General features: G+C 43.0%; 1 long non-coding RNA gene across 1 annotated transcript; it reads left to right on the top strand.

Moving 5' to 3' along the window:
• Window positions 1-1,290: 1,290 nt before the first annotated feature.
• On the top strand, window positions 1,291-26,501 carry LOC109367713. The gene is made up of 4 exons (XR_002115077.2): window positions 1,291-1,550; window positions 2,404-2,496; window positions 25,751-25,899; window positions 25,994-26,501. It is a non-coding gene; the product is annotated as an uncharacterized LOC109367713 (long non-coding RNA).

The following is a 26,501-nucleotide window of genomic DNA, read 5'->3' on the forward strand; positions in this document are numbered from 1 at the left end:
AGTTTGGGCTGGAGGTTTTGGGTGTAGCAGAGCTTTGCATTTGTTTTCCCTGTGGGAAAACATCCTCTGGTCTCTCCCAGAAAATAAGTTTCTTGCAGACACCTGTCTTGCCCTTCTTGGAAATGTGATGACCACCGACAGGAACCAAATACGGCCTTTAAAAGCATTGCATGCGCTCACTCAATTGTACAGGCAGATTCAAGCTGGAAGTGCTCTGGGAAATGCTTTCCAGGGCAGTATGGATGCAGAGAGCTTTTGTGAGCCCTCCCATTAAAGAACATGTCTTAGAAGAATCACAGAATTGTCAGGGTTGGAAGGGACCTTTAGAGATTCATCTAGTCCAACCCCCAACCTCCTATATAATGCGCTCTGCTTCTTTTTTCTTTCATCTAGGAAAGGTACAGTGGTAAACTATTACTATTACTGTTAACCAGAAGAAATCTTCGGTGTGACACACAAATATTTTTTATTTCCTCTGATTCTCCCAGAGTCAGCATATTCAAGACCAAGTAATGCATACCTCCCAGTTTTCACCTCAAGTCTGGTGAAAATATGAGAGATCAAATGACAGGAAATTGTTAAGAAAAGCCTCTTTTTATTCGTGGGTTGGACAATATGGTAATCTTTTCCCCGCCTCCTTAAGTGCAGAAGGGGAAGTAATCAAATGCAATTCTGTCCTCAGCTCTCATAGGGCTGTGAAAATGTCTTCAGCCTGCTCTCTGCTTACATTTCCAATTCTCTTTTTCTAAAAGGCTTTGAGCTTAGCATTCGTATTAGTACCTGGTCTTGTACAGAATTCAGATAAAACAAGTAAACAAAGCAAATACAGAGAAAGAGTAAGGCACAGCTGCTGAACCCCTGTGCGAGTTTTCTCTCATTTCACAGATCTTGCTGTCTCTCCACTGGAACAGAAAATGGGATGACTAATTTTGGGAGGGAGACAGAAGGAAGAGGGGAATTGACCTGTGTCTATGAAAGAGCTGTGTTCTTACTTCCTAGCTCCCTAATTGATAAAAGGCCTTTGTTTATTCAGGGAAAGTGGTAGCACAGGGAGCAGCACTGAAATCTTCCATCACACGGGTTGCACCTCTCTCCTGACTTAGCAGAAAAAGAAGGTAATTCACTCTTATTTTTTTTTTGTCTTTGGCCTTTATCCTGAGATTACTCATGCTTTTTGCTTCCTGAAATTCAAAGATTGTTCTCTTTCACACATGAACTGCCAAGATACCAGATGGCCTTGTCTTTCTGCCACCAATGACCTTATTTTGCTACTCTGCAGCTGTGCAATGTCCTAAATGAAATCTGTAGCTGAAGATAGAATCATAGAATATCCCAAGTTGGAAGGGACCCACAAGGATCATTGAGTCCAACTCCTGACTCCACATAGGACCACCCCAAAATCAGATATATGTCAGAGAGCATTGTCCAGATGCTTCTGGAACTCTGTCAGCTTGGGGCCATGACCACTGCACTGGGATGCCTGTTCCGGGGCCTGACCACCTTCTGCTGAAGAACCTTTTCATCATATCCAGCCTGATCCTCCCCTGAAGGTCTCCTGCCTTGTTGGGAATGTGGGTTTTCTCAGTTGGTCTGGAAACTCAGGCTATTCCTGATTCTCCCATCTGCTTGTGCCTTATGTATCTTTTGCTCATTAAAAGAAATTTTGATCATTTCAGCCTCAGTCAGCCCTTCAGCTGACCAAAGACAGACGTTTCCAGTGGGTCACAAGCAATTGAGATAAAGAAGGGTGCAAACTATGGCTTAAAATGCAGTATGTAATGCTTTAACACAGTAAATTTTCAAGTTTGAAAGAGGCCATTAGTGATATGAAACAGAGAGGAGAGGAGGAGGAAATAAGCTGCGATGGAGAACTGTAGCCCAACTTTCCCTTCTCTGATCTGAAAAAAGAGTGAGATGTTAATTCCCTTCCAGTGAGAGAAGCAGCCTGCTGTCTCAAAAGGCTGCTCCCTGGCAAATCAGCTTTCCCACCCACTCCCACTCATAATCACAGACAGAAAGCACGGGGCTCTCCCAGGTCTGGGGGCTGAGCCATGCCCAGGCGCTCGCCCTTGCTCCCCACACAGCAGTTGTGCAGAGTACCCTCTTCCCAAACCCTTCCCCACTGGCTCTCCCACCTCCCCAGCACCCTGGTGGAGCTTTGTTTCTGATTCAGTCACTCTTAAAACAGTGTCACGATTTGTCAGGTGCCGAGAGTGATATTTGCTTGATGGAAATGTTGGCCCTATTGTGAATCAATTCTAAGAGCTTTTCGCAGCGAGGTTGTAAGACAGTGAGGTGAATTGATTACACATGCAGACAAAGCAGCTTCTATTATGTGTGAAAACATAAATAATGGGGGGATAAATGCAAAACAGTGAGATCATCTCCAATATTCTTTTCCAGGTATCATTATACTTTCCCAGGCATAATAGTACATGTCGGTGTGCTACTGTAGTGGTAGAGGAATGCAACCACGTCCATGAGGCAAGCGAGCAGGTAGGTCCGAAGGGCTCAGTCCTGAGCCACAATGTGTGTACAAAAATGCAAAGATGACCTCACAGATCTCGGTGACAGATCTGTTCAAGAGGAGCAACAATGGGCAAAAACGTGATTATTCCTTAAAATCAAGTGACCTCTCATTGTAAATTGAGAGAAGGAAAACCAGGTATGAGGCAATACCTCTGAAGGTACCACAGCATCGTCACTTGTAATTCAGCTCTTCTATAATGGAGAACCATGGCTGAAGTATTTCCCATGGAACATTTTTTTCAATCTGCTGACATAACTATATTTTCCAACTGAAGTCTTCTGAGGAGGATGCTGATTTTGTTTTCAAAAAATAGATGAGCAACACATTCAAATATTCATCATAACTTGTAATCCTATTAACTTAAATACAGAATAGTTGATACTATAATTCCTTGGAATGTCTTTATGCAGGTTTGTGTTTTTTTTTTTTTTTTTCCCCCTACTCTGATTCAAAAGGAATCTTTGTTTTGATTTGAAACATCAGAATTTCCCAAAGAATAGAAATGCTGAGTTTCGGCAAGCCAAAGTTATCGGATAGCATCTGTGAGACCAGCTTGGTCATAATTAATTTTCCGTGATAGAAATGTGTTGCAATAACCATATTTAGTGTTAATCAGCTGAGTGATACTTAGTCTTTTCTGAAGGACCAAAGATTGAAAGGATCTGAAAGATGAGTTGTCCTTGGGCTGCTAGCAGAACTGCTTGATGTCATGGTTAAAGTATACTAACGGGCTCATATTGGATAGTGAATGTCCATCTGCTGCTTTATGGGTAAACAGAAAGGTAATTCTCCAGGGGTGTTTGAAAGCCAAAGGTAGAAAAGGTGTATGGTTAGGGTTGTTTTTAGCTTGTTTGCTTTGCTTTTGTTCTTTTCTTCTCTTTCTAAGAATATTCTGCATCTGCCTCAAGGTACTGATAGCATGTACCAGGTGATATTAAAATCCAAGTGGTCATTTATTGGAATTCATTCTCTGAATAAGCAAGAGTTAAAGTGATCTCTGACTTTTAGGAGTGGAAAAGCCTCTGCTGTCAAGAAACACTACTTTTTATTTTCCTTCCTGTTTCTGCTTTTCTCCCTCTGGACCATGGAGCAGTCAGATCAGTATCTACCCCATCAGCAAGGGGTACCCTGTGGTGGATCTTGCTGGATGGTGGTGTCTCCCACCATGTTCTGGGCATATGCCACAGTCTGCTTGGGTGAGTTTTTCGTACAAGCCAAGTTGCTGTCAGATTTGTCTCTCAGAAAGGAGAAGATCCCATCCAGCTGATAGGGGCAGCAGAGGAGGAGGGAGCAATCCCTTGTAATGGCTACCTGTGAAGGGTCAGTGGCCATCTTCTGTTTGAGACTGAAAGGTGTTGATAAGAAGAGCATGAAGAGGAACAGAGATTATATGCAGGATTTATTATAGTATGTCTGGGCAGTGGATTGCTAGCTTGCCTGTCAAATAACAGCATCTGCTTGTGCTGGTTTCGCTGTTCCCGACATGTAACTCCCATGGGATTTAAGAACTTTCTTGGGAAGAGATTGTGTGAGTGTGCAGTTCTTGCTATTAAGACTAATGCATTTCCTTCTAATGGCTTTGCTGTGATTAGTCAGTCCCCACGTGTATGCATTTGATGTTAGGTGTCACTTCTTACTGGCTCTGGAAAAAAATGTGAGACCTGATATGTGTGAAGAAGTGAATATAACAAGGGAATGAGCAATCCCTAAAGAATAACTTCGGGCTCCCTTCCTCCAGTGTCCTCAACAGTCATTAGCAAGCAAGAGTCTTCTCCAAAGGGCAATTTTGCCAGCTTAATTCAGGCTCTGGCTCCTCACTGTCCTCTGGAAAAGTCCATCTCTGTTTAGCTTAGAAAGCTAAAAGTAGTAGTTCTGATGTGGACTCCTCCTATAAGATGAAGAATAGATGTGTGTGTGCTTGTTAATGTTTGACGAATGTTTCCAAACAGAAAATGCAAAACCTGGGAACTCCATTTGCAAAAACAAAACCAAACGCACATATTTTTCCAGGGTGAAAGAGGTTTTTCTGGGGTGGGGAGGAGGTGGGGGTGGGGGAGAAAGAGGGAAATCTTTATTTGAAGTGGAGATGGTGACTTCTTTTAGTGGATGTTGGCAAGCATGTAAATTTTAAAAATTGCTGCAGTAGCTCTACAGCCAAATGGAGATGTTGCCATTTTGCCTGTTGTGAACCATGTCTTTAAAAGGATTTCCTTTGCCAACTGCAGGGGCAGCTGGAAGATTGCTGTTCTGTATTCCAGTCTCAGTCCAGGAGACCCGAGTAAATCTCTTACCTTATATCTGTCCTATCTGTGGAATTTAGGCACACTGTCATGTTTTCTGTGAACTACAATAAATTACCAGGAAAGTAAAATGCATGTGTTGCTCATGGCGATGCTGGTCTCTGAGGACTGCTGCTTAATGGTTCAAAGTCAGCCCTGGATATACCATGGTCTGGTGAATAGAGCACTTATTAGAGGTGGGCTGGCATCTCTATGTAGCTCCTGGCACCCATTGTAGTACTCAGTCCTCATGTGTTGATGAGCTTTGCTGTTAGCTTAATTCTCACTGGTACCTTAACTCGTCCACCTCATCTGAGTGATGCATACTGAACCTGTGCACAGCATCTTTATCTTGAATATGCCACATCTCAAAATGTTGATTATTTGCTGAATGATACCTGGGTGACTTGTATTTAACCTCTTTGTTCTTTTTCCTTTCTTTCATTTGTTGGGAGCTTGGAAATGTGCAGGTGACACACACACACAAAAAGGCTAGGAAAGTATATCACTTCAGGCATTGTAGCATATCTGTGATTATTGTGCAGGAAGGGAGATGATAGACTGTGGTTATTTAGTTTGAGTAGAAGAAAATATGATGAAATAAGTGAACCCAGGGGCTTTTCTTTTACTTGCCATACGTAACTGTTTTGTGTGTATTTAATAGGGAATTCAGTGCTGCAGGAAATCATGGAAGGGAAATATTTAGCAGGATCCAGAGAAGGATTAGTCTTTTATGTGAAAATGAATTGTATTCATAGCAAGTCCGCCTGCTGAGTATACTCACAATGTCACAAGAGTTGCCAATGTTTTTTTGCTTCAGGGGGCAAGAGAATCACCTGCTGTGGCTGTGAAGGGATTATCTCTGTGCTTTCCATCCTTCACTGGGCACGTTTCTGCTTGTTTTTCTGTTTGCTTTCCCTTAAAACATCAGGTATTGGTGCAATATTGAAAAGGGGCTTCTTGAACTCAGGGGCCAGTGTCTTGATCAGGCATGACAGCCTCCAGGGACCTAAACAAATAAAGTAGGAACTAATTCTGTTCCCCCATCTAAAATTCTAATCTTGTTTGTGACGTAGTAATTGGTTACCATAGGAACAATTATGGTGTCATAAAAAGAAGATTATGAATTTAACTGAGGAATAAGCAGCTGGAGCAGATGAACTTTTCAGTAATTCCTACCTCCTGTGGAATTTGCTCTTTTTATGCAAAAAGATATTGTTTCAAGTAAAGAAAGATGGGCTAGAAGAAATTCATTAAATGTGCACTGAAGGAATAGTAGTGTATCCAAAAGTATATTGCTCTAAGCTTTTGGGTCTCTGAGGATGCTGCATTATAAAGAAAATCTCATTTATACAGAGGGATGCTAGAATGAACAGCAGATCTCCTGTCTTGCATGCACTTTTCCAGGTGGTGAATCCACATTTTTTCTTTCTATGAATTATTTTTGGTTGAAGTTTTAGGAGTGGAAACTACTTTTTCAACTAGGGTTAATGTCAGAATTTAAAAGATGAATGAATATTGGAGCAGCCCGACTGTTTGCTGGGTGAGGATGTTTTAAATCTTGATGGCTTTTCTTTTCACAAGTCCTGTGCGGAGCAGCAGAGGGAACTGAGATTGTTCAGTCTGGAGGAGCTCAGGAGAGACCTCATTGCCCTCTGTAATGACCAGGAAGGAGGTTGTGGTGAGCTGGGGGTCGATCTTTTCTCCCAGGTAACAGTGATAGGACAGAGGTAATGGCTTCAAGTTGCACCAGGGGAGGTTGGGGTTGGATATTAGGAAACACTTCTTCTCAGAAAGAGTGGTGCTGCACTGGAACAGGCTGTCCAGGGAGGTGGTAGGGTCACTATCCTTGGAGGCGTTCAAGGAAAGGGTAGACGTAATACTGAGGTACATGGTTAGTGCCCGATATTGGAAGTAGGTAGAGGATTGAACTAGATCAGGTGTGTCCAGAGCATAGCCCACAGGCCACATGAGGCTCAGCATGGCTCACAGTGAAGCCCACCCCCTATCTGCACTATAAGGGTAGTGGCTGTTTTCTGTGAAGTGGCCCTGGGCACGTGCCCATTGCTCAGCAACAACCAAACCATCAGTGTGCTATTAACAGTGTGTTGACTGAAAGCAGGGCACAGAGAGGGCAGTGCTGTGCAGTGCTGGCTCAAGTGATGGCAAATAATTGTATGCATTTTGATACATTGGCAAAACACATGGCTCCAAACTGCAAAGAATACTCAGCTGTGCTTTCCATTTTGATAAAGGAATTTGAAAATAAAATCATAGAACTCTTGGAATTGGAAGGGACCCTTAAAGGTCATCTACTTCAACTCCCCTGCAATGAACAGAGACATCATAGCTAGATCAGGGTGTTCAGAGCCTCATCCAGCCTGACCTTGAGTGTCTCCAGGGATGGGGCATCCACTATATCTCTGGGCAACCTGTTCCAGTGCCACATCACTCTCACTGTAAAAGACTTTTTCTTTATATCCAATGTAAATCTTCCCTCTTTTAGTTTGAAACCATTTCCCCTTTTCCTACCACAACAGACCCCACTAAGGAGACTGTCTCCTTCTTTCTTACATCCCCCTTTACATATTGAAAGGCAGCTCTCAGGTCTTCTCAGAGCCTTCTCTTCTCCAGGCTGAACAGCCCCAGTTCTCTCAGCCTGTCCTCACAGGGAAGTGTTCCATTCCTGGGATCATTTTTCTGACCCTCCTCTGGACACACTCCAACAGGTCCATGTCTCTCCTGTTCTGAGGACTGCACATCTGGATGCAACACTCCAGATGAGGTCTCGCCAGTGCAGAGTAAAGGGGCAGGATCATCTCCCTCATCCTGCTGGCCACGCTTTTTTTGATGCAGCCCAAGGTACGGTTGGCTTTCTGGGCTGCAAGGGCACATTGCCGGCTCATGCCCAGCTTGCCATCCACCAGTACCTCCATGTCCTTTTCAACAGGGCTGTGCTCCAACATTACATCCCCCAGCCTGTACTGATAGTGGGAGTTGCCGCGACTCAGGTGCAGACCTTGGTTGGTTTTGTTGAAGCCCATAAAGTTCTCCTGCGTCCACTTATTGAACCTGTCTAGGTCCCTCTGGATGGCATCCAGACTGCACCCCATAGCTTGGGGATTCAAAAATGCCAAAAGAAATATGATCAATTTACATTTGCAAGACCATTTTCAGTTGATATATGACCTATATAGAATATATAGAGTTGCAATCAGATATTCAACTCAAATATCTGATCATGTCTCTTTACTAGACTTTCATAATCCCTGTCTTAGCAGAGAAAAATATCCTTCTCTTCACAATCACACCATATTCATGTCATAGCTTTCTGGCAGTACGCACATTTTGAACAATTATTGTCAAGGATGAAGTATAGGAGGAGTAAAATTTCATCAGAAATCTCAGATGAACACCTTGAGGCTTCACTAAGAATTGCAACCGCTGTCATTGAACCAGACTGATGTGTTGGTTTACAAAAACAAGATCAAATATCCCACAGTTTCATGTTTTTGTTCCTCTCCTTTTTTAAATTGTTTTAAGAAAAATATCTTAAATTAAAATGTTTTATTACTTATATATTAACGAGATCGTATGTTTTGTGAGGAATGCTCCAAAACTAATGCCACTTGTTTTATTATGATGGCCTGTAATTTCAGATGTGGATATTGGTGGTAGGCAGTAGAGGGTGAACCTTCTCACCAACATTCTGTTGAATTTGCTGAAGTTGCTGTGTGACAGATGGCAGCAGAGGGGCTGCCTGACAAAATGACATCTGACATTGAAGTGCGTGTGAAGCAAGGATGTGCCGTTGAATTCCTACATGCAGAAAAAATGGCATCCATTGACATTCACCAATGCTTTCCGAATATTTATGGAGACCAAACAGTGGATGTGAGCACAGTGAGGAGGTGGGTGGTGCATTTCAGCAGTGGTTACAGTGGGTCACCTTCACTGGTGCAAATTTTGATGCGAGTGGCATGGAGGCTTTTGTTTATTGCTGGTAAAAATGCATAGCTAATGGTGGTGGCTGGCTGCATAGAAAAACAGGATCTTGTAGCTGAGAATTTGCTCTATCAAATAAATAGGAGGCATTACTTTTGGAACAACAAACGTATCTGCAGCCCAAGACACTTTCTGTTCACTCAATGCAGTCCAGACAAGCCAAAAGATTGGAGACCCATGGAGTAGATGATCTCAGAGGTCTTTTCCAACCTTAATGACTACGATGATTATTTTTTAAATTTTTATTGCTCCTACCTCCCTGTAGTTTGTAAAGCAAAGTTTTGGATGCTACTGAATTACTTCTGTGGCATTAATATCTGTGCTGATTGCTTTGCACTCTTGGACATTCTTACTCTCTTGGAGTCACACAGGAACTGTTTGGCTTGACTCTCCATCCTGCTGTTTACTGCTCTGACCTGAGCCACTTGGTCAGCAATGCATTAGCAGAAGAGCCATTAATAAGAATTACTAATACATAGCAAGGTGCAGAAAGTGGTGTGCATAGCTGAGGGTAGTGCTTGGGATGGGATTGATGGCAAGAATCTGCCTGAGGGCTTGAGTCTAATTTGGTGCTCTTGTTCTGTTGCTTGCTCCTGTGACATTCGCTTAGCTCTCTTGGCCTCCCTCATCTCTCTGTCAGAGGAGAAAATGTGGTTCTACCTGCATGAGAGCTGAAATGTAGGGCTCCTGGGGTTTTTTCGGCAATCTTTGCTCTTAGCCATGACACTGGCCCTTACTGTTGCTTTCTTACAGGAACATGAGCAGCGCTGTTTGGTTACTGTTGAGTGTATGAGCACAGCTATTCTTGCTTCTCCTGTTACAAAGTGTGGATACCATTACCAAAGCTTGCAGACAGTCGCTGGCATGCCAAGTGTCCCCATGATGCTGTGCTGGGAGCACGAACCTCTCTCTGAAGGCATTTTCTGGGAAAAACAACAGATACTGGCGACTTCTTCTGGTGTTTTCAAAACACAGTACAGAAATAAATGAATCCCTGCAGCACCACTGGGATGGCAGGGAGCAATCTGTTAGCCTCTCACCTTGGGAAATGTGATTCAGAAGTAAAAGCTAAACTATGCATTTTCCCAAAGTTTGCTAAAATAATAAATAGCTCTTTTGGCTACTTGTTTGGGATGCAGATGAGCTTGGAGAATTTGCTGTCTTTTAGCCTGCCAGAGAATCTTTATAGGATTATCAGGGATTTCAGTGGGTGCCATGTGAGCAGGTTTGGATGCTCGTTCACTTCCTGCTGCCTTCCTGGTACAGTATTTCAGCTGTTCTCTCTCTCAAAGCCCTTGACCTTCGTTCTGCCCAACATACTGCTTTTCACCTCAGTCAGTGCTTGTGTTCCCATGTAAAGGGATCAGCTTGCCAAGCATCCTAAGCTACTGTTGTGCAGTGCTCTGGAAGGAGTAGGTTACAAAGGCAGTGAGCAATGCTGTGGCTAGTCCTGCCCAATAATGTAGCTGCTTTGGAAAGTAGCAACATCACTGCTTGAGCTGTGCAGACATTTTGGGGAGCTCTGTGCAGTGAAGTCCCAGAGAAGTAAACGGAGAGAAGGGCAGAATTAAAAATCCAGAGATTGGCAGATGGTTGGCGCTAACTCAAGCTGCTGCAGCTTGGGCTTTGGTTGGGAGCTAAAGCCCTCTGCTGCTTTTACTTGGGTTGTTCCCTTTGGAAACAGGTGACTTCATTGAGTTTCTTACCAGATCCAAATAGTAATTCCTTGCATGAGGGTAGGAAGGCACTGACAACTTGATCAGCTCCTCCCGACTAAGGAATTACATTCACTGTTTGGCATCTAACTTTAGTCAATCAGAGATAGCGATGGCCATGGTTTCGTAGATGGGCATGCATATATATATATATATACTTAATATATATATTTATTTAATATATATATATATTCCCATCTATACTCATCTGGAGCCCCACAGGCTCCTCCCTGCATCTCCAGATGCAGGGTCGGTGGTCATGGATCTCTCTGCTCCTGGGGAAGGCTACCTGGGGAAAAGACCCCGTGTCCATGGGCCCTCTGACCTGAGGTGATGGCTAGTCAAGTCCCAGTGAGAGCAGGCTGTGATGCTTTATTCTGGTGGCAGGGCTGTCACCTGGCAGATGTATTATGCAAACACCCCCTGGTGGGGTGGTCGGACAAGGGAAAATGGTTTCAAATTAAAAGAGAGGAGATTTACATTAGCCATAAGGAGGAAGTTTTTTACAGTCAGAGTACTAGAATAGGTTGCCCAGGGAGGTGTTGGATGCCCCGTCCCTGGAGACACTCAAGGTCAGGCTGGAGGGGCTATGAGCACTCTGATTTATCTGTGGATGTTCCTGTTCATTACTGGGGAGTTGGACTTTTAGATGACTCTTTTAAGGATCCCTTCCAACTCAAGCAATTCTATGATTTAATGCTGTGGGGTAAAGAGGCAGCGTGTTGATGTTCTTGGGACAAAAGTAGAGTTGGATGGTCTCATGTGCATCTTTTTCATGTATTAACCATAGCTGCTGTGCATAAAACATTATGACCACATCTCTGCTGAGAATGTGAGAGGTGAACCGGCCTGTGTCTGGCAATGAGGTGCATGGTACATGCCTCCAGGCTAGGCAGGAGAATGTGATTCATGGGTGATTAGAGGCAGCTGACAAACATATGATAAATTGGACCTCTGGCTACCTCATAGCGGAGAAAAACTGAGCTGCACTTACTTACTAGCCACTGGGTTTGGTGATGAAGGTGCCCCTTGTGACAGGAGGGCCTCTGAGAGGAGTGAGAAGTGCAGCAAGGGCTCCACTCAGATGGCTCGTGAAACATGTTTTTTTCAATCATTGCGTGGAAGCATTAGGCTTGGTGCTCAGTGGTCATGGATCTCTCTGCTCCTGGGGAAGGCTACCTGGGGAAAAGATCCCGTGTCCATGGGCCCTCTGACCTGAGGTGATGGCGTAGGCAGAGCTTGGCAACATATGGGTGCAGTCTGGTCCCTGGTCTCTGCCAGAGCAAAGAAGAAGTACACTAAGCAAGGGGAATTTTTTCCACCTGGTGATACATAGGCAAGAGTCATGAGAAGGCTGCTTTTATTGTAGGAACATACGTGGGTGCCTCAAAGTCTGCGCGCTGTGCTTTCCAAAACAAGGCCGTAAGGCCAGCTTGTTCCATCTTCCATCACGTAAAGTCAACTTTCAGTTGCTAAGTCAAAACCTTTCATTTCAGTTGTTCAGAAAACGGTAATTTCTGTGGGTGAAGACCTTGCTTTATTAGCAGTTTCCACAGCAAGGTCAAGGCTAGGAGCTGAGGCTAACCTTCAGTGAAGGCTAGAAGGAAGCAATCTCCCACACTGCATTAATTTCAAAAGGATCAACACTCTCCACCCCCATCTTTTCCTATTCTTCTGGAAAATGGTTGCAGGCTGTTGAATTAGATCCACCACACAGGAATCTTCCTGGGCTCAAGGCAGTATGATATGCTGCCTCTACTTGCACTGCTGGTGACCAGAGCTCTTCCCATGATGGTTTATATCAGGACTGAACTTGGGCCTCGCTTTCTAAGGTTCCACTTCCTGGGTACTTTAGTAGTACTAAGTGATAAATCCTACTGTGAATTGAGGGTAAACGGGAAATTATTTCTGGATTGTTATTTCATTTCTGAATTGGTGCTGTTCAGTTTTATCATGAGGGTTTTGATGAAGCTAAATGAGAAAGAGAAATCCATCTAGCAAAATATCTCTTGTTCTGAGCCCCCTTTTCATATGAATCTAGGAACATGAAAGTGCAAATCTGTCTCTTGATGAAAAAAAAATCATTTCTGTTCTAATTTGTAATAGGTCTCTGGGAGCTGAAACAATTTTCCTTTCTCTGCAGATTTATCCTGAGCATTTTTCAGTGGTCCAGAACTGAACAAATACTTAAAGTACACCTTCTTCCTCCGACCTTTGCCCTTATATGCAGTACATGGTATGGTTATGGATAAGTTAGTTGCTGACCAAAATGATCTATGGAAATCAAAGCGTTAAATGGGAGTCAGAGACTATCGTGCATTTGAGGGTGAGTCAGCTTTGGTTTAAAAAAAAAAAAAGCATTTTAAAGAAGCTGTTTGGAAAAAGTGCTGAATGGAAATATTTCAGAAGAGTCTCTCAGTCTGAGAGAAGATGGGGATTTATTTATCTCCATGCAGAAATGATGGCAGGCGTTAAAAGTAGTAGCAATGATGAGATTGCTCTAAATTGAAAGTTCTCTGGTAGCATTGTTCCCAGTGTCCTGGGTTGGTCTCTTATAGCAGGAACAGCAGATCTTTGAAGTGAAAGAATAGGTCGAGGTCAGCAATGCAAATTCAGGTCCATGAGTGGCTTGATTTACTTGACAGAGGTGCCCAAAAATGTGGTTGCGGGGATGTCCAAGAAGGCACTCTACAGCTACCTGATTGAGCTAGCTCATGGCCTTTGGAACTGGGCTTGAGCGCTAACAAGTGATTGTGCAGGCCTGTTGGTGCCCCTTGGCTGGCAAAGCCCAGGTGGGCTGCAGGAGGTGGTGGCCTTGCTGCATGTGGGGAGGAGATTTCTTGGTGCGTGCACTGAATCATGGCCATTTTGATATGAGGCATTAACGGGATGTGTGCATTTGGGGAATGAAAGATTAAAGAGCTGACAGACATCTTTGAAAGTGTTATCCCTCCAGATCTTCTTTTTTTTATACATGCTGCTTCTCATATTTCATAGCTTTACCTTTTTGGAAAAGGGACCATCAGCCCAAAGGGATAATCCTCAGCTGTAAAGCAGGAAAATGCCAGCAGCAAAGAACTGATGATGTGTGACACAAAATTGCAAATGAATCAACTAAACAGATATCCAAATTCCCAACAGAAAGGGCATATTGACAAAAAAACAGAAGAGTTGCCATTAACATGGGATGGAATATTGCTGTGCACTGTAAATTAAGTAAATTTATTCCTGAACTCTTTCTGACTTTTGTGTGGCTGTAAGCAGAGATACTAATGTTTCTAAGACAAATATAGTATCTTCTTCCTACTCATGTAAAGATGTACCAGCAAAATGTGGTAGTGTATTATTATACTATTACAAAGGTAAGTGTTAGGTGCTTTGCCAGGCCTTGTTACTTATGAAAAGCTACAACACTTAGAGCTTTTAGCAAAGCCATAGTAGTTGTTATCTGAGGTAAAGGCAATGGATTCCTGATTTCATACTCTAACTCTTGATGCTCACAGTCCTTGGACTTCTTTCAAATAAGATTTGCTCCTCAGCTCACCTGAGACCTCACCTTTAGTACTGTGTCCAGTTCTAGGCCCCCAACACAAGAAGAACATCGAGCTGTTGGAGTGGGACCAGTGAGGGGAAATGGCTTTAAACTGGAAGAGAGTAGATTTAGGCTAGATAATAGGAAGAAATTCTTTACTATGAGGGTGGTGAGACACTGGCACAGGTTGTCCAGTGTGCCCCCTCCCTGGAGGTGTTCAAGGCCAGGCTGGATGGGGCTTTGAGCAGCCTGGTCTAGATGGAGGTATCCCTGCCTATAGCAGGGGAGTTGAAACTATCTTAACACGATCTTAAAGTTCCCTTCCAACCCAAACCATTCTTTGATTCACTCTATGATTCTAAGACTTCAAGAAGATCTGCAAATTGTGTGAGTTTTGCTTGCTCTTAATTTACTTGCTGTCCTGACTGACGTTCAAACATCATCAGGTTCTCCATGGAAATAATAAGCTAAGGAGGTTCTGTTTTTTCCTTTTAGAACTATCTACTACTCATATTTTGATCTAAATATAAAAAATGAGAAAGGAAGTGAAGGCTGTTGATATGACAGCAGTTCCAGTGACATCTCAGGACCCATCTCGTCCCTCCCCCTTCCATCTTTTTCCACTGAAGTCCACTGGGGCAGCCAGTGTCTCAAGTCTCCCAGGAGTAGCTGCTTTCCTGCTGTTGTGCTGGGCTGCTCAGGTGGCAGTTAAGACGTGCAGTCTGTTTTGGAGGCAGAAGGAGCTGGCAGAAATCATCAGGGATGTGGGACCGGTGGAAAGAAAAGCATCCTTGGCATACACGGAGGTTGGAAACTTGTATATATGGTTGTATGTGCACACGTTTGGTCAAAGTTGTCATAATGTGTGTGTCAACGTGTTGTCTGTTTGTATGCCATAATAAATTTATGTGCTAGAGAAATTCCGTAATAGAATTTATGTAGTAGAGAAACTAAGTTGTTGCTTGAAGTTTAAGGATTCACCCTGTTGGATTCTGTCACAGCAATTTGAATGAGGAGCTAAAGGGGAATTTTCTCTTGAAATGTCACCAAGGACTAAGTAGCAGTAGATGGATGGTGTGGAACACTAGAAGTGCTGGCGTGTGACGAAGGACTTTGCAGTCTCTGAATAATATTGTGCTTTTAATAACCTCTTGTGAATTTATGCCTTCAAGTGCAAAAAATTTTGAGGGGTTTTGTCAAGGGTGAGAGGACCAAAATTTGACCTGCCTTGGGAATGAAGTTTGCATTAGTGCTTCTGATCTCTGCACTTCTCTTTCTCCCTGCAATGAGGGTGTGATGTTCTGAGCATGATTGGTGCTCTCTGTTGTTGACCTGAAGGCAGCAGGTTCAGATAGATGGGTTACTTTGTGGCTGCTGATATAGGGAAGCAACCTGGGCTCTATGCCTCACCCTTTGGATACTTGGTTGAGTAGGTCCAGTGCTTGTGTATGGTAGGTTATTCCCCCATTTGATTTCTACCTGTGGGTGGAAGTACCTTCATTGAGGTTTCCTGTTTTACTCTCTCTTTTGTTAAATTTGAGCCTGTTTTGGATAGCCTCAAACTTAGCAGTTTACAATATAAGCTTTTGAGGTGTTCTGAAATTCCTTGCAGTCAGGCTGTTCTCCATTCTTACCTTGGTCACATCACTGTGATTTAGGAGACAGTTGAGTCTGTATGATGGGTTTATAGAAGGGAAGCTCCCAATAAAGCACAGCACAGAAGGTACTAGATGCAGAATAATTTGGAAATGCTGATTACTAGTTCTTAATTTTCACTGGCTAGTTATAATACTGGGTGTAGCTTTCCATCTATGCAAATTTATGACTTTGTCTTTTCTCATCTGCTCAATTTGAAGATGCAGCCCTACAGAAGGTTTGCTTTGTTCCCTTAGGGCCTTTCATCATGGAACCCACTCCCAGGCAGGCATTGAGCATCAAAGTCCTCTCTCTGCTGTGTTCTTGGCCTTTAAGCCTGTGCTGTTGTATTTCCCCACCAGCTTCCTAGTGCCCATTTCTTACTCTTAGGCTGCTTTGAACAGGCTTTATCAGTCTCTCTTCCCATTTCATTCTCTATGCAACATCCTCTGCTTAAAATCAGAACTAAAACCGATCCATTATCAAAAACTGTAGAATTAATGTATTCAATTCTGAGCTTAAATCATGTCTGATTTGGTGTCCGTTAAGACAGATGGACTTGCTGTGATTATTGCTGCCACTGTATTTTGTCCCTACTGCCCAGATGTGATTTTAGAACAAATTTTGTTGATTTTTGAGTACATGTAAATGACTATGAACAGCTGTAGCTGTCGTCTGAGACTCTATATCTTTCTTATGTCTCTGATGTACTTATTTTCAAGTTTCACTTAATTGTTTTTTATTATTTCTTATTTACTTTGGACAGTTGTGACAAGAGATAGCAGTGTAGAACCTCAAGTGGTATTATGTTTTATTTTACTTTAAATGAATTTGACATTTCTCTAAGTTATTGATTTGTTTAGCTGAGCTCTTAAACAGTGTTTCTTGGGTTTTTAAAATTGCAGAAAGTTTAGTACTATCTAGCAAGGAATCAATTTTTATATAACTCAATGTAATGCAGCAAAAGTTGTTCTGGACCTTTCTCATACTTAATATATATGTATTTCATATTTATGACCTAAAAGCTGTAAAATTTAGCCTTCTGATGGCACAGGCTGGTGAATTTTATCTTTAAGAAATGTAATAGCTTGCTAGCAGTGAGGTTTTTGATGTAATAGGAAAAAAATTAGACGCAGAGAGAAAACAGTTGTTGATGGTGCTATGAAGTAAGTGCATTTGGATTTGTTGTTGTGATGCAGGAAGATCATTTTCTTGGATAGGTCTATATACACTTCAAATGTGGCTGGGATAGAGAACCTGTTTTCCTTTATCCCAGAAGGTACACACGTTGGAAATACGATTTTTCCTCTTCCTGTGAGATGGTTCGTGGTGGGGATGCTGCTGGAAGTACTGGATGCTTTGGTGATATGATGTGGTGCAGAGCAAGATCAGCAAGATGCACTGCTGCTTTTCTTTTCACCTTTGCTGTCTGCTCAACTTCCACTCTGCTCCACAAGGAACTGCAGCTGGTAGGGACAGATGGAGTGGTACAGAGCCCTAGAAGGTGGCTTGATGAAAAGCCTTTTATTAGGGGAAAAGGGGAAAGGTGTACTGTGGGAGGCTGTATGGATTGCTCTGGGAGGAAATGTTTGAACCTCCTGAGGACAAGAATGCTGTGTTTTCAGAACCTAAACTATAGCCGAACATGAAGATGGGACTGAGGCAAGGGACTGGGTTTGTTACATGTTCTGACTTCACACAGCAGTGATGTTGATGACAGTAGCTTTCTCAGAAATAATTAATGTGGGGATGGGAGATCTAAATGCTGCTAGAGACATCAACCAGCTGATTTCAAAGCTGTTGTATACTTAACTCCCTTGCCAACCACCCAGTTCTCTCCACCTCCTCCTACCACCCTCTGAATCCCAGATCTTCATCTCTATTTCTGGACTTGATTGGTCACAAACTTCCTGAAATAAGGGAGAAGGCTCAAGGAGGATGATAAATTTGGATATTCAAAGATGTTAATTGCAATAGAACTAATTTCCTGATGAGAGCTCTTCTCCACAGTGAAGTGGTCTCATCATTATAGAAACACCATCATAATTAACAAGAGCTGAAGCACTTATTGGCAGCTCATCACAGACAGAGGCCCAGGTTAGTGTGTGTCCAGATGGTGGTGTCTCGTTTTCTCACAAGAATGATATCTTCGTGCTCAAAGATGTGGTGTATTGGCAAGGCTTAGCTGCTGCTGTTCTGCTGCTGCTGAAGTCTTGCTTCTGACCACTTATCAGGACCTATAGTTATTCTGTTTCAAAATCAATTTGAGCAAAGCAATCCAGCAACTTTCCAGAATGTGAAATAAACTCAACAATAAAAACAATAACCTTGGAGAAGTCTCTTTCTCTTTCTCCTGGGTCCCTTTTTCCTAGTTCTGTTTTCCTCCGATGGCACTTAAAGTGCACCCTGCACATTTGGATTCTGAAAAGAAGATAAATGCTGTGTGTCTGCCTCAGAGCGAGGAACAAATGAATCTAACTCCTGCTTTCCATGAAGGAGAGAAGTGCAGGGTAAATTACAAAATTGTTCAACTGGAGACAGTTTTTGAAAAGGCTCCATTGCATAATTGCAATGTGGGGATCTTTCACCTGAGATGGCCACAGTTCAGATCCTCTCTTATGTCTTTAGCAGGGTCATTCACTTATGCACATCACAGATCAATGGGACCTGAAGGTCACTGTTCAAAAAAGACCTTGATATCAGTGTTGGAAGAAGTGGTGCATGTCAGCTGTACTGATCAGAGGAACAGCAAAGCCATTTCCACAGAAAGTGCATTTTGTACTGAGGATGCAGATTCCCTCATTAAATCTGGTCTGTGTACTCCATCCACTTCAACCTTATCCTCAGACAGCCCAAGCCCTTTTTCCTACCCCCACATCCTGCATTAGCAATCCATTGCCATTCCTACTTGAGTGAGCGATGGCTCATAAGTCCCTGTAGCACCTTCTGATCTGGGCAAACAAGGCTCCCTGTGCACATCCCTAAAAATCAGAAGCATGTTTGCTGGCTCCTGCCCCATCCTCCTTCCCACTCATCCCCACCTGTTGCCTGTTGTGGAAAAGCAGGAACAAAAGCAAATGTGAGCATGTGTGCAGAGCCCTTTGCATCAGCAGACACTGATCTGAACGAAGCCCTAGCTTTGGCAATGGTCTGTTTTCCTTCATTGCCAGTTTTCGTTTGCAGCTCAGAGTCGTGATGATGCCAGCATAGGCAATGGGATACTGTGGTGGGAACACCTTTTTTCTTGACTTTCCTTGTCATCCTCTTGCATGTATGGTGATCACCCCTAGTCTGGTGGAAAATTAGGCTACCTGCTGGTGCTAAAACCCAAAGACAAACTTCTGCTATTGCCTGAAATTTCCTTAAAGAGGGAGTAAAAAGCTTTATTCAAATCCCTCCTGCATGTGACAAAGCTTTGGCCTGCTAAGGAGATGGTAGGTTCCCAAACCAGCCCATAGCACGTTTTCCCTGTGGTCTGCATGCAGCCAACGGGTCAGACCCAGTATCATACACACACTTAGCTGCATAGAGCCTCTTCCCACCATGTGCTTGGTCATGGCTGTGCTTCTGCATATGACAAGCCTCAATTTTGTCAAAAGCTGTTCTAGGGGAAGAAGAGAGCTGCACTTCTACCCCACACCTCTTTGTCCTGGTGTCTACAAGCACCAGCTAGCACCAGCAGATGACTGAGAGGAGCTGGGCATGTGAGTAAAAATGGAGCACATTTGGGTGGGTTTTGACTGGCTCTGTCATTCCAGGATGGGGGAGTGCAAGAACTGTAGGAGGAAAGTTGGACGAGAGAGGGTGGTTGGGGGAGGATTTTACATATGTGCAGGACTGTGTGGTTTAATGCACTGAGAGTGTGTTGGAGGTGAGGAACTAGAAAAAGAGAAGTTATCTTAATGAGACTGAGTCACTGAGAGAGTGCGGGTGGTGGCAGAGAAGTCTTAGTGCAGCAGGAATTCATAAACTGAGGAGGACACTGAAAACGTGCATGGGATTGTGCTGGGAAGGGGAAGCAGTGAACACTGCTGTGCCACTCTCTTGCAAAGTTTTTTGTGAAGTCCACCTATTTCGTTACTGCTGTTTGCCTTATGAAGTCTGTGAGCATGAACGACTGAATGACTGGAAGTCTAATTTCAAACAAACAGCAAATGATTATTACTTCCTGGATATATTTTGCACAATTTTTCCTTTGTCCTCTGGTCATCTCTTTCTAGTTCAGATGAGAACTCAGAGCAGTCTCAATTGTATTAGCTGAGCTTATTTTTAAGGTCGTTCAGCTATTAATCTCTGAGCAGACCTGGAGGTGGGAGGCTCATGGGGACCGAAGGAGAAGGAATAACCCCTACAGTGTTTTACTGCTGAATCGTGCACTCTTCTAGCCTGGAACATGCGTTACAAAAAAGGGGCTAGCAAAGCCATTTGGGATTTCTGTGTTCACCTCCTTACAAAAGCAGCCCTCACAGGAAAATGGAAAAAACAAAGCAGAGGGGCAAAGAAAGCTTAGGGTGAATTAAACAGTTGCTCTCCTGAAGAACAGAGGTCATGTCCGTCACAGGAAAGAAATTCTGGTTAGAAAGAAGCTTCATTTAAAGTAGGAATTTGCAACACAGTCATGGATGAACCTTAGCAGAACTTTTACTTAATGTTATTTCATCCACTTTTCTGCCAATTTGTGAGCCTGACCACACCTGCATAAATATCTCCAGAGAAGTGCCTGGGTGCTGTTTCCAGCCCTTCTGGGAGTTAGAAGTAGTGGGAAAGTTGAGAGATCCAGATCCTAATGCCTCACAGTTTGGCAGAGGATGGGCCAGTGCAGGTAAAGTTTGCATTCACAGACTTGGATATTTAAGTCTTCACCTGAATTGTTTCCAAACTCTGTACTGCGCATCTTAAATTTAAGGCTAATTTAAGAAGGTATATTTCTAAAAGAGGGAGATTAGGACAAGAAGCGTAGCTGCAGTCTTACTAAACAGATGTAAGAGCATCCTGCATGCTGGGCAAGTAAGGAACATTAATGGTGGTAAATGTAAAGTATAGCAATAGGGCAACTAATTGGAAAAGATGCTGGAACAGCAGCTACTTCTCTATTGCTGGCTTGCCTGAGCTGCCAAATCTTTCAGCTCAACTAAGAACAGCCTAGGTTTCAAATTGGATGGAAATCATCAGCTTAATTCTTTGAACTGCCCCCTTACCCTCTGGGGGAGGCTAATTCTTATAAAATCTTCCTTGGGGACATGAGTCATATGCTAGTGAAAAATCACTGAAGATGCCATGGGTATGCCCAAATGATCCTGAAACTCATTCCTCTGATATGGTGTGTCTGTGCTGTGTTGTGAACAAAGGATTTCAGGTAAATCAGTTTCAAGTAAATCAGGACTCTGGTCTGTAAGCCTGCTTGAGTACTGCATACAGCATTAATCCAGCCTCTTCATCTCCACTTCTTCCTCTTCTTTCCATCTTGACCTTATTATACTTTTTTTTTTTTTTTCTGTGTGAATGAATGAGATTAGATCACTCTTCTCTGGATAATATTGGTTCTGCTACAAAGCATTAGGAGGAGAACAGGTTCACAATCTGTGCGTTCACCATATGTATATGCCTGCTGAGATGGAAAGCATGGACAGACTAGTGCACGTGAGTCAGGCAGCTTTATTCCTTTGCCCAGCATCTCTTGCCCTTTCGGTTTCATCTCTTTCAAGCAAATAGAGGGAAGGGGAAAAAAAAAAAAAAGGTGTCTCTGAATGGGAACTATCACCTTTTAATGATTGGCTTAAGACCAGCTGAAACAAGGCTTGCTTGTGACCTACATAGTTCTAGCCTTGAACTCTGGTCCATACAAAGAAAAAGCCTGCTTTAGGATTTAAAAGCAGACATCTTCTCTATTTGGTGCTTCTTGTATGCTTAGCTTTTTTTTTTTTTTTTTTTTTCCTTTTCAGCTTGCAGCTCTGAAAGGATCACTAATGGCACTAAAATTGCACTGCTTAAGTATAATGATGTAGGATAATGCTGGTGTTGGGTGCTGCAAGAGATAGAATGCGACATGGGAAGTTCTGGAAAGCTTTTATCTAAAATGAGGATTAGTTGTATTTGCCACCGTAGTAATTGGTTTTCAACGTAGTTATCCTACCTGTTGCTATCTGCCTTGGCTCATCTTTTCTTCCTATCTGCTGAATCTGGAAAACACAGGCCTAATTCTCCTCCTGCACTATGATGGCTGCTTCTGCCAAATTCTAGATTTTGGATTTAAGCTCATGGAAGCTGTAGAGAAGGGTGGAGTGGAGACAAGGAAGGTTGTCAGGTATATTCTGCTCCTTTTGATCTGCTCTGGGGGAGGGAGAGCTAAATGGAGGAGAGGGACTGTGCAGCCCATAAAGGAGAATACTGATGCTGGCTTATTTAGCAAGCAAAGCAGATAAAGATTAGGGTTCCTATGGCAACTGGCTACCAGCAGAGGCACCTCAAGGATTTGGGGAGGGGGGGTCGGAATGATGAAACGGCTTAGCAAAAGGCCCCAACATTTGCATTAAAAGACCTTTTCAACAACAGCAGCTTCTCTGCTGAAGAACCTTTCTGTGCAATCTGTGCCAAAAGCAGATGACACCTTCTCCATGTTGGTTTAGCTAGGACTTAAGGTTGTGAGGCAGTGTTTTACAGACAGTCTTACGTTAAGTTCCCTTTCTGTGTGGTTCAGAGGAGGAAAGTGGTAAATGGCAGATGATGAGGAGATGGCAGAAACTTCAAAAATGAGTGGAAAATGCAGAAGTGGCATTAATTAGGGCTCGTGGATATACTGTCTTGTCATCACCCCATCTCCTGGAAGTCTCAGTGATAGTGCTTCAATACAACTGCCCTGAGAGCCAGGGTTCCTTCTCCCAGATCTAATGAAAGCCTGAAGAACAGCTTTCTTCGCGGGCTATCAGAAGATCTCATCTCAAAATCAGAAAAGTTACATATATGTATAAGTTTGCTTTTACAGCAGAAAACTTAGACTTTTTCTGGGGACTACATTCCTGTAGTAGCTCAAAGAGCCTGGGTGCTTGGAGCTTATGTTTTTTGCTTGCTGCCAGGCTCTATGTTGAGAACAACGTTTCTCACCAGGTATTGCGTTTTCCCATTTGGAATTAAAATGCCAAAGCATGCAATCATTTGATTCTGGGAGTGAGAGAAGGCCAAAGGAGATTAAGTATAGCTCATGTTTAGATCAGCACAGCGTGGAAAATAACTATCTTTGTACAGCCTTGAGGTTCTGTACTGGAGGTCCTACTGAATAGCTCCTTGATCAACCCCAGGGCTAAGAGGTTGACTGAATTCCTTAACTGGATTTTGTTCGTTGATTTCAATTTCTTACTTTTTCTTTTTAATAACTAATTATTATAATGCTCTTCTGTCTACTGAAAACAAAACAAAACAAAAAAAACAACAACAAACCCAACACTTCATGCTGAGAAAGCACAGTATTTTTCCTTTGGCATCTGATGGTTGGCATAGCTTCCATTAGAGCTCTCATTACTGCTGAGCAGTGGACAGAAGGCAGCGTTCCCTACTCATTCTAATGTGTATACATACATACATACATACATGCACCAGTTCATGCCAACAAGAGCGTGAGACGGTCTGTCAGTCAGTGTGTGGCTGGTAAAATCCAAAATTGGGCTGCTTTTATATTCATGTATTTAATAGCAAGTTGTAAGATTGTTCCACCAGAAAGAGCAATTGTTAGTTACATAGCATGATACATGCTTGGTTTCACGTGTACTGGCTATCCAAGGTTAAACTATATGGTTTACCTCAGGTTAGGAAGGCATGTGGAGAATGAATGAGAGGAGAAGGTGACTGTAGCAGAACTGAGGCATGCATGAAGCTTATAGACCTCACAGAAGATGGAAGACTTGAGAGAGCCCTCAGAATCTTCATTCCTGATGACAAAAATTTGTGTTCAATATGCTGATAAACTGTGACTATTAATTAAGAGGATATAACCTAGGACAGTTATAGGAGGGAGAGCAGAAGTGGCATATACAGGAAAAGGAAAAGACAGGAGACCAAGGTAGCATGAGGAATGGAACATTTTGAGCCTGGAGAAAGCTGATGCAAGAATCTGAAATCATGAAAATGAAATCTAATGAATAGGTTTGAAACACTGATGGGGGGAGGAAGGGCATAATGCATGCTGTGTGGGTAGGAATGAAATGGGGGAGTAAGGAGATAGGAGGCTAAATGGGAAAGGGAGGAATGGTTAATGCAAAAAAGGAGTTCAGGAAGAGAGGGAGAGGTTGTAAGGCAATGGGAGGGAGGGAAGGAGGCTGATGGAAAAGGTGGAAGACAGAGAAAGAAAATAAGCCTAAAGTAATGAGAATACTGAGTTAGAAAGAGGAGCATGGCAAGGAGAAGATACTAAAATCTGTGATAAGAAAAATGAGAAAAGAACGTCTTATTAGCTAAGGAAAGAAAAGGTTTCTGGAGGAACAAAGCATTTATTTAAAAGTAAGACGTGGAAACAAAAAGGTTAATTGCAGAGAACTGTGGACCTCAAAAACATCAGGAAAAAAAAACAGCTAAAAAAGGAAAAAATGTGGGACAAGTAAAAGATGAAAGTAGAAAGCAAGAGTCCAGGGAGACTGTGTGTTACTTTGCAGACACTGTGCCACTAACAGTTCCTCAGATAGATGTGCTCCTGTTGGCTCACATCTCCAGCTTATCTTTGTGTAGTGGATACGCTGAATCATGGCCTGAAACAGGAACTGAGCACCTGGTAAGGCAGGGCCAACCTAGGGGAGCTTAGGTGCAAGCAATACACCTGAGTGACCAGAAGGGGTGAAGCCAAGATCCATAGCATCCCAGATCTCATGTAAGGTTTGACAGTGGAGGCAAAGGTATCTTGCTTGAGATCCCTGAATACCTGAGTTCTTCTGAAGGTAAGTAGCTTCTTTCCTTTATTTCTGTGCCTATGGCTGTTGCATTTAAGTAAACTCCTGCTTGCTGCAGCCTAGGGCCTTGCTATTCTGCTGTCATTGCTGCACTTTCTGTTGTATTACATCCTCTGAATCTCTAGAAACTCTGTCTTTATCTATGTAGGCAGCCAGGCCATGAACACCTTTTTCAAAGGAAAGGAAATCTTCACAGCTCCATGTATGCCTAAATTGGCAAGTGAAGAAAAATGTCCTCCAAGCCACCTCTGCCCATGCAATTGCTACATAAATTTAAAGTCAGGGTACTCCTATATCCCGTTTTCAGTGCTTTCCTGCCATTTAAAGAGTGCCCTTATATTCACTGACTAGGTGTGTCTTAAAGATATGGATGTGGCAATAAGAGCTAATGCTGCTCTCAAACAGCAGATTTGATCTGTGTATCTTGAGTGACTCACATGCCGAACTCTGCAGTACATGCACTACTTAAAACTTCTCCTTAGGCCACTGCCCAAACTATCTTAAGAGGGAGCTTATAATTCCCTTTTGCTTGCCTTAGCTCAGGAGCAACCATGGAAAGCTGTGGTGGATAGAGCTGTAGGGAAACTCCTGCTAGTTAGAGCTGTGAAGGCAAAAAGCAGGAGGGTGTGTGGAATTCTGTGAGTCCATCTTGCAGTAACAGTGACATGCCTGGAAATACCATATCCCTACTCCAGACCTCACAGCATCTTCTGCTCTAAGTAAATCATGACTATAGCCTTTTTCTTTTTTTTTTGTTATGCCTTCAACCACTGTATTAAGGAAAGCTGTCATACTTACCCTAGGCTCTTAATTGTGGCTAAATTCTGTCAGAGAGGGAAGTGCCTTCTGTGGAAATGCCAAATATATACTCCAGTTCATAAGAACTGTGAAGGAATTCTCCTAGAGGGTGTTGTGTCTGTGCTACCCCTCTGCCCTCCTGACCTTTTCTAAGTTTCTGGTAATTGCAGTCAAAGATCAAGCCAGTAGAGTAAATGGTGGCTGGATGGGGTAAGGCCTCAGGTCTTCAGCCAGGTTCTGGAAGACTCTGGTTGAAACATTAGTGAGGAGTCTCATACTGGCATTTCTCTGTTCCTAAGCTAAGTTTCCCTTTTGAGTTTCAGCCTACCTGGTATCTCACCTTGTCCAGCGCTGATTTCCAGCCAGAAGATTCCCTTCTGTAGTTGCCACTCAAGAGCAGGTTGCAGCTTCTCTGACATGCCCTTTAATTGGGAAACAACATTTCCCTTCACCTGGAAACCTGAAAGTACAGGTAAACAGGTAACCATTCAGTGGTCTGGGTTTGTAGAGAAAAATAATTTAACTTTTTCTGTGCCCCAATGGCTTCTACTGCTCTTATCTTGCAGGAAGGCATTCCTGATCCCAAGGATGGCTCCAGTTCTGGGTGTGTGAGCAAGGCAGCTGAGAGCATGACCGTGTGGATAACAGCACCCATGCTCCCTTCCCTCCCTCTCAACTAGTGGTTTTTTACATTGTAAGGAGTACAATCATTGTGGAAATTAAAGGAATATAAGGTGGTATTTCCAGTCTATGACATCCATTAAGTCTATTAAAGTAAGCCAAGAGTTATAAAGGAGGTTAATTTGTTCTCTTACAGAATCTCAAAATAATAGCATAATCTATTGAGGCTCCAGTACTGATCCCTGGTGACTGCCTCACACTCCTTCAGTGGGGTTAACCACTTTGTGCAAGCCTGACAAAGACAGGGAAGGTCAGTCATTCTCTGCCTGATCCCTGGCTCTCTGCTGTTGTAAAGAGAACCTGTACTCTTTTTTGTTTTTTTTTTTTCCCTCCTCTAAATGCTAGTAGAGCAGCTGCACCTAAAACCTCTGCCATCCTTACTGCAGGACATAC

The sequence above is a fragment of the Meleagris gallopavo genome, chromosome 1 (assembly GCF_000146605.3).
Source record: "Meleagris gallopavo isolate NT-WF06-2002-E0010 breed Aviagen turkey brand Nicholas breeding stock chromosome 1, Turkey_5.1, whole genome shotgun sequence".
Lineage (NCBI taxonomy): Eukaryota > Metazoa > Chordata > Aves > Galliformes > Phasianidae > Meleagris > Meleagris gallopavo.